Source organism: Kogia breviceps, chromosome 8 (assembly GCF_026419965.1).
Source record: "Kogia breviceps isolate mKogBre1 chromosome 8, mKogBre1 haplotype 1, whole genome shotgun sequence".
Taxonomy (NCBI): domain Eukaryota; kingdom Metazoa; phylum Chordata; class Mammalia; order Artiodactyla; family Physeteridae; genus Kogia; species Kogia breviceps.
Genome location: NC_081317.1, coordinates 82,752,774 through 82,759,972, shown reverse-complemented (window position 1 = coordinate 82,759,972; position 7,199 = coordinate 82,752,774). Strand labels below are relative to the sequence as shown.

The window sequence follows — 7,199 nt, the reverse complement described above, 5'->3', positions numbered from 1 at the left end:
GTGGTTTTTAGTGTATTTACAGCATTGTGCAATCATCACCATAATCTATTTTCAGAACATTTCATAACCTCCAAAAGAAACCCGTACCTATTAGCTGTCACTCCCCACCTTCCCTCTCTCCAGCCCCTGGCAAGCACTAATCTACTTTCTGTCTCCCTGGATTTGCCTATTCTGGACTTTTCATACAAATAAAGTTGTACAGTATGTGGTCTTTGGTTACTGGTGTTACAGCTTTTTCTTGATTAATTTTTACATAAATAGTAGCAAGTAGAAATAAAAAGACCTCTGTTAAATTATCTCATTGGTTGACTTTAAAAGGATCCACGTAAGATCTGAGTAGAAGGGAATGGTTAAATGCCATATTCTTTTTCAGCAAACATTAAGCAAATAAATCATGCAGTTTGATCACATTAATGCATAACAGCCTTTCCTGTTCATTTATTTTCTCTGGATCTGGTCCTCGGCATTTGGCTATATCATGAAGAAACTCCTTTCAGCACTGAGAGTGTCCCTGACTTTAGCCAAGGCCCGACACATTTGTTCCCATAGCAAAGCCTACTGTGTACTGAGCGGCCCCCTTCATGAGGTTGGACAACACGACAAGAGTGCCTCATAGGGATGCGGGAGATTGGCAGAGTGAGGGCTGGAACCACCAAACCTCCGGTGTTAGAAGAATCAAAGGAGATGAATGAACCTGAAACGGCTTTGGAAAGTGCTTACATGTCAGTTAGGAATCTTGGGTCATAGGACTGAAATTGCTGGATCCTAAGGCAATTCTCTGTTTCACTTTTTTTTTTTTTTTCTTTTTTTTTGGCGGTACGCGGGCCTCTCACTGCTGCTGCCTCTCCCATTGCGGAGCACAGGCTCCGGACACACAGGCTCAGCGGCCATGGCTCACGGGCCCAGCCGCTCCGCGGCATGTGGGATCTTCCCGGACCGGGGCACGAACCCGTGTCCCCCTGTAGGGCCTTAACTATACTTACACCCCTACTTCCCTATCGATACTTTTGAGCTTTGAGCTTTTTTCGGCTGGCAATAAGATACTGGAATGTCCCCCCTGGGCAGAAACCGTTCCGAGCAAACAACAAAGGCCTGGAAAACAGGACATGTCTGAGACATGCCCTAACCGCGAGCAAACCAGTATGGCGGGGGATAAGAATGATTAAGCCAAAGAGTTTAAAGGTCGCCCCAGCCAACCATAACTCATGTGACTCAACCCCCCACCACAAAAACACGAAAATGTAAAGTAGGCATCCGACAGCTAACCAATCAAGGAACTAGAGCCAAGTCCCCACTCCGGTCCGGAACAAACAAACCAATGAGAAAAAAATCCTTGATATATCCACACTTTGCATAATGAAAAATGAAAGCTATAAAATGTATGTGATTCCGCTTGGGGGGTGGGGCGGGTTCCTCTTCCGCCTCCTGCGTGAGGACCAAGGAACCCCGGTGCACCGGCTCCTAATAAACCTCTTGCGTGTTGCAGCGACTCTCGACTCTTGGCGGTTCTTGGGCGAGCTGGGATCCCTCGTAGACCGTTCAGGTCTAACACCCGCATTGGCAGGTGGACCCTCAACCACTGCGCCACCAGGGAAGCCCTGTTTCACTTTTTGAGGAATCGCTAATCTGTCTTCCACAGAGGTTGCTCCGTTTTAGTCTACCAGCAAGGCATGAGGGTTCCAGTTTCTCCACGTCCTTGCCAACACTTCTATTCCCTTAAAAAGTTATACCTAGCTTAGTAGATGTGAAGTGGTATCTCATTATGGTTTTGATTTGCATTTTCCTAATGACTAATGATGTTGAGCATCTTTTCAAACTTTTGTATATCTTCTTTGGAGAAATGTCTACTCAAGTCCTTTTGCCATTTAAAAATCCTAATTGGGTTATTTGCCTTTTTGTGTTGACTTGCAGGAGTTCTTTATATATTCTGGGTATTAAACACTTATCAGACATATGATTTGCAAACACTTTCTTCCACTCCATAGACTGCCTTTTTACTTTCTTAATAATTTCCTTTGATGCATAAAAATTTTTAATTTTGGTGAAATGTAAGTCATCCATTTTTTTTCTTCTGTTGTTCTTGCTTTTTGGTATTATATCTAAAAGACCATTGCTTAATCCAGATTCATGAAGTGGTACACCTATGTTTTCTTCTAAAAGTATTATAGTTTTAAGGTGCCTTGTTAGCGCAGTACGTAGGGCATCAGTCGCATAAAAATATTATAGTTTTAGCTCTTGCATTTAAGTCTTTGATTTTGAGTTACATTTTGTATACGGCATAAAGTAAGGTAGTTTTTACATTTTTAAATGGTTACATTTTAAATGGTCAAATAAAGGTAATATGACCTTGGTAATACGCTCAGTTTTGTCTCTTGACTCATGAAGCCAAAATATTTACTATGCGGCCCTTTATAGAAAAGTTTGCCAACCTCTGTGGCCAGATGTAGTCCTTGCAAATAGAGTGCTTAATAAATGTTTAACAAATAGATTCATTCAACAAATATATAACTCTTCTACTGCGTGCAATTATGGGGTGGGGGAGGGGTTTCAAAGATGGAGTGAGAACTCGTTACATCCAAGCAGGAATGAATTATACCTGGCATAGAAGAAGCCAAGTACTAGAGATTAAATATTCTTCTGGGCAAAGGTCAGTCCTAAATGGTGGTGAAAGCTGAGATATAAACTATTTCAAATTATTTTTGGAACGAGATGCATAACAATTTGGAAAGGCATACACCATAATAAACACATGCACACACATACACATGCATACATTTCCTTTTCCACGGTAAAGTCGAAGGAAATTAACAGAGATAGTGAGTGAGTCACCAAAGGGAACTAGAATTACTGTCACATGAGGAGGAAAAACTTTTGTAACATAGGGCAAGGCAAGTCCTTGGTTCATACCTTTTCTGTTAGTAGGAGATAGTCTTCACATGCAGTAAAATGTGTGTATTACTGCCTACCTGAGGAACCAAAATTTCAATGAAAATGCTCTTGCAGCAGCAATCTGTCTCCCTAATGACAGTCCTCTGGAGGAGGCCTAGCTGTTCCTTCACAAACGAGAAGGGAATACATTGCACATTTCAGTCTCTCTTAATGGACAAAACCAAAAACAAAGCAAAAAACGAGAAAGAATCCACCTCTCTGCGACTCTATCCACCAGCGGTTCCTCAGAATCTCCCATCAAGAAATTCTTCAGGGCTTCCCTGGTGGCGCAGTGGTTAAGAATCCGCCTGCCAACGCAGGGGACACGGGTTCGAGCCCTAGTCCGGGAAGGTCCCACATGCCGCAGAGCAACTAAGCCCGTGCGCCACAACTACTGAGCCTGCGCTCTAGGGCCCCGAGCCACAGTTACTGAAGCCCGCGGGCCTAAAGCCCGTGCTCCGCAGCAAGAGAAGCCACCGCAATGAGAAGCCCGCGAACCGCTGTGAAGAGTGGCCCCTGCTGCCGCAGCTAGGGAGAGCCCACGTGCAGCAGCAAAGACCAAACGCGGCCGAAAATAAATAAATTTATAAAAAAAAAAAAAAAGAAATACTTCAAACAGCATTATTAGTTAAGGATTCAGTTTGACTATGAATAACAGGAAATTCAATTAAACAGTGACTTAAACCAGAGGCTTCACTTTACCTGCATGAAAGAGGTGCGGAGGTAGGCAGACCAGGGCTCCTCAAGGCTCTTGCCACGCAGTCATCCTTAGCCTGCGGTTTGAAGCTTCACGGTCACCAATAGCATCTCCACCTCTACTTTCCTATCCCTGAACCGGGAAGAAAGAAGGGGAAGGACGAAATGTGCGTGCCAGGTGAATCCAAGCTGTTTTCTAAAACCTTCCCCCTGGTAATTTCATTTCCCTCTCATTGGCCAGAACTGTGTCACATGGTAACTTCCAACTTCAAGAGAGATTGAAAATGTAGCTTTTTAGCTAGGTACAATTTTTTCCTGTTAGTCAGGAAAAAGAAGAAATGGATATTATGTCCTAAGAGTGTCTGCCACAAATAAACCTTTGATTTGGATAAAGCCAGTATGCCAGATGCCCGTCCTCTAGTTAATATCTTAAATTGGTTCTTCTCACACTTTAAAGTGCATACGAATCACCTGGGGATCTTGTTAAAATGCAAATTTTGATTCAATAGATCTGGGGAGGGGCCTGGGGCCTTTAATTTCTAAGAAAGCCTGCTGACCACACTTTTACTTGTAAGGCCTTAAATCACAGGATCTTCTCATCAATCAGAAAATAAATAAACTGTTTTCCTGTTTTTGGTTTGTTTTAAATGTATGAGTTTAAAATTTAAATCGTGTTCACTGCATACCTGCTAATATAATGAAATAAGAACTGCCCAAATGACCTGTAGTGTTCTTGCCAATATTTTTAAACTAGAATCAAATAATGAAGAACCTCAGATAAATTGAAGCTGTGGGATATTCTACAAGTGACCTGAACTTGTCAAAAATTCAATAGCATGAAAAACAACAAAAAGCAGGAGGATGGCTCTAGATTAGAGACTAAGAAGATAAAAACCAACACAGTGCATAAGCCTTGATTATATCTTAGATATTTTTTAAAAGCTATAAAATTTATTTTTGAGGCAACTGGGTAAAACTGAATGTGTATTGTACATTAAATTATATTATGGCATTGTTAAATTTCTTAGATGTGATAATCATATAGGGTTTTTGTAGGAAAATGTCCTAATTCTCATGCAACATTGAATTATTTAGGGGAAAGGTGCCATGATAACTGCAACTTATTTTCAAGTAGTTTAGCAAATATATATTTTGAGAGAGAGAAGATAAAACAAACATGGGGGAAATGTTCACAATGGGTGAATCTCGGTGAAGCATTTACAGGGGTTCATTATAGAATTCTTTCAAATTTTTTCTACATTACAACAATTTCCAAATGGCAAGTAGGGAAAATTTTAGTCATATTAAAGTTATATAGCACATAGAGCTAAAAATTAATTGAAAAAAAAATTTTTTGGAGTATAGTTGATTTACAATGTTGTGTTAGTTTCAGGTATACAGCAAAGTGGATCAGTTATACATATACATATATCCACTCTTTTTTTAGATTCTTTTCCCATATAGGCCATTACAGAGTATTGAGTAGAATTCCCTGTGCTACACAGTAGGTCCTTATTAGTAGAAAATAATTTTTAGTTTTATTTAGAAGTATCCTGAGTTAGGACTATGTCCAAGAAAGGGACATAGTACTTAGTACTATGTACTAAGTACTTAGTACTATGTACATAGTACTTAGTACTAGTGTACTCATTAGGAAAATATTTGTAACAGAGAAAATATTCTCTATCCTAAAGAGCTCCCCTCTTTTGTGATCCTGAAGCCTGTGGTCCACATCTAAGTACTTTTAGGGTATGTTGTAAATATAACAATAGACCTTTCTCCCTGCAGACTAGAAGTTCCTCAGGAAAGAGAATGAGTCTTACTCATTTCTATGATCCCAGCTGTAGACCCCAATAAACATCTGTGCAAGGGCTTCCCTGGTGGTGCAGTGGTTGAGAATCCGCCTGCCGATGCAGGAGACACGGGTTCGTGCCCTGGTCCGGGAAGATCCCACATGCCGCGGAGCAACTAAGCCCGTGAGCCATGGCCGCTGAGCCTGTGCGTCCGGAGCCTGTGCTCCGCAACGGGAGAGGCCACAACAGTGAGAGGCCCGCATACTGCAAAAAAAAAAAAAAAAAAAAAAAACATCTGTGCAAGAAGGAAAGAAGGCATGAACTGACTGATGGCATTTGTCAGGGTAGTTTGGAAGATAGCCTTGCAGCCCAAGTCAGGATTTCAAATCAGAAATAACCCTGGACTTGGTTGTGTGTGTACCACTGGAGAAGAGCCTGTGCCTGGCGGGTTCAGCCCCTTACAGGCGAGTCGGGTGGTCACTAAACCTGTCAGACATGTTTGCACTGGCAAGCAGGTCATTTGGAACTAGCTGCTTATAAGGCACTTAATGACTTCAGGGTCCTAGGCGGTGCATGGCACACATAATGATTAAAGAGCCAAAGAAAATAAAGACAATGGCCAGAGGGAAACCATGTCACTCTTAGATAAATCATCCAAACAGAAACAAACAACACTAGGACTGAAGAGAAGTCTTTTAGTTTATGTAGTCATTTACCAGGATTCCTTTGCTCTCAAATTCTACAATGCCATTGCTAGGATGACTGGCCTTATTAGCAATATACTTATTGTTTGTATTTCTTTGGGTTCAAGGATGTAATCTTGATACAAGTACAGATTTTTCTGACAAGTTGGCTTTTAATAATCAACTGACAGGTCAGCCGAGTTGCGGAACACGGCTACCAGGTCCCTGTGGGCTGTCTGGTGGTGGATGCAGCCTCTCCTGGCCTCGAGTGCCATGTCAGATGGCAGGGGATGGCTGCATCCTTTCAGTACTGTCACCCAGAGGACCGCGGGTGAAGACTGCAATCCTGAGGACCCTCTTGATGAACCTGGGCCCTCTCTTGCAGAGCGAGCCTCAAAGCTAAAAGCTGTTAAACTGGAGAAGAAAGTACAGGGTTTCACAGTGAGATACCAGAGCTGTAACTGATGGTGAAAATATAAGAAGGCGAACCCAGAGATGAGTAGAAGATGCCGAGATATTTGGAATTCAGAGTTTCTGTAAGGATTTGGTGGAGGTGGCAGACATTTTGGAGAAGACTACAGAGTGTATTTCTAAAGAAACAGAGCCTGGGGACCGGAAGCCGACTCTGGAGAAGATCTTCCAAGGCTTGTCATTTTTAGAAACAAAGCTGAAAAGTGTGTTTGCCAAACATGGCCTGGAGAAGCTGACACCAGTTGGTGACAAATATGACCCTCATGAGCATGAACTCATCTGTCATGTGCCAGCTGGTGTTGGGGTACAGCCTGGCACTGTGGCATCAGTAAGGCAGCATGGCTACAAGCTTCATGGCCGTGCCATTACCCTTGCCCAGGTGGAAGTGGTGGTAGGGTCTCAGAGAAGACTATGAACGGGCCCAGAGGAACTGAATGTTCTCCCGGAGTGCAGTCACCTGTGATTCCTTTATTTATTAAACTAGGTTCATATTGTACATGAAGTACTTCATGTGATCTGTCTTGGATTTAGTCACATTGGCTTTATTTCTAAGATACTCTGTTGATTTCGTGTGACCTGTTTGGTCTCATCAGAAGTCTTGCCATTGGGAATTTGAACAATGTGACAA

General features: G+C 42.2%; 1 pseudogene; it reads left to right on the top strand.

Annotated features, from left to right (window-relative positions):
- Positions 1–6,346: 6,346 nt before the first annotated feature.
- On the top strand, positions 6,347–6,986 carry LOC131760824 (grpE protein homolog 2, mitochondrial pseudogene; annotated as a pseudogene).
- Positions 6,987–7,199: the final 213 nt, after the last annotated feature.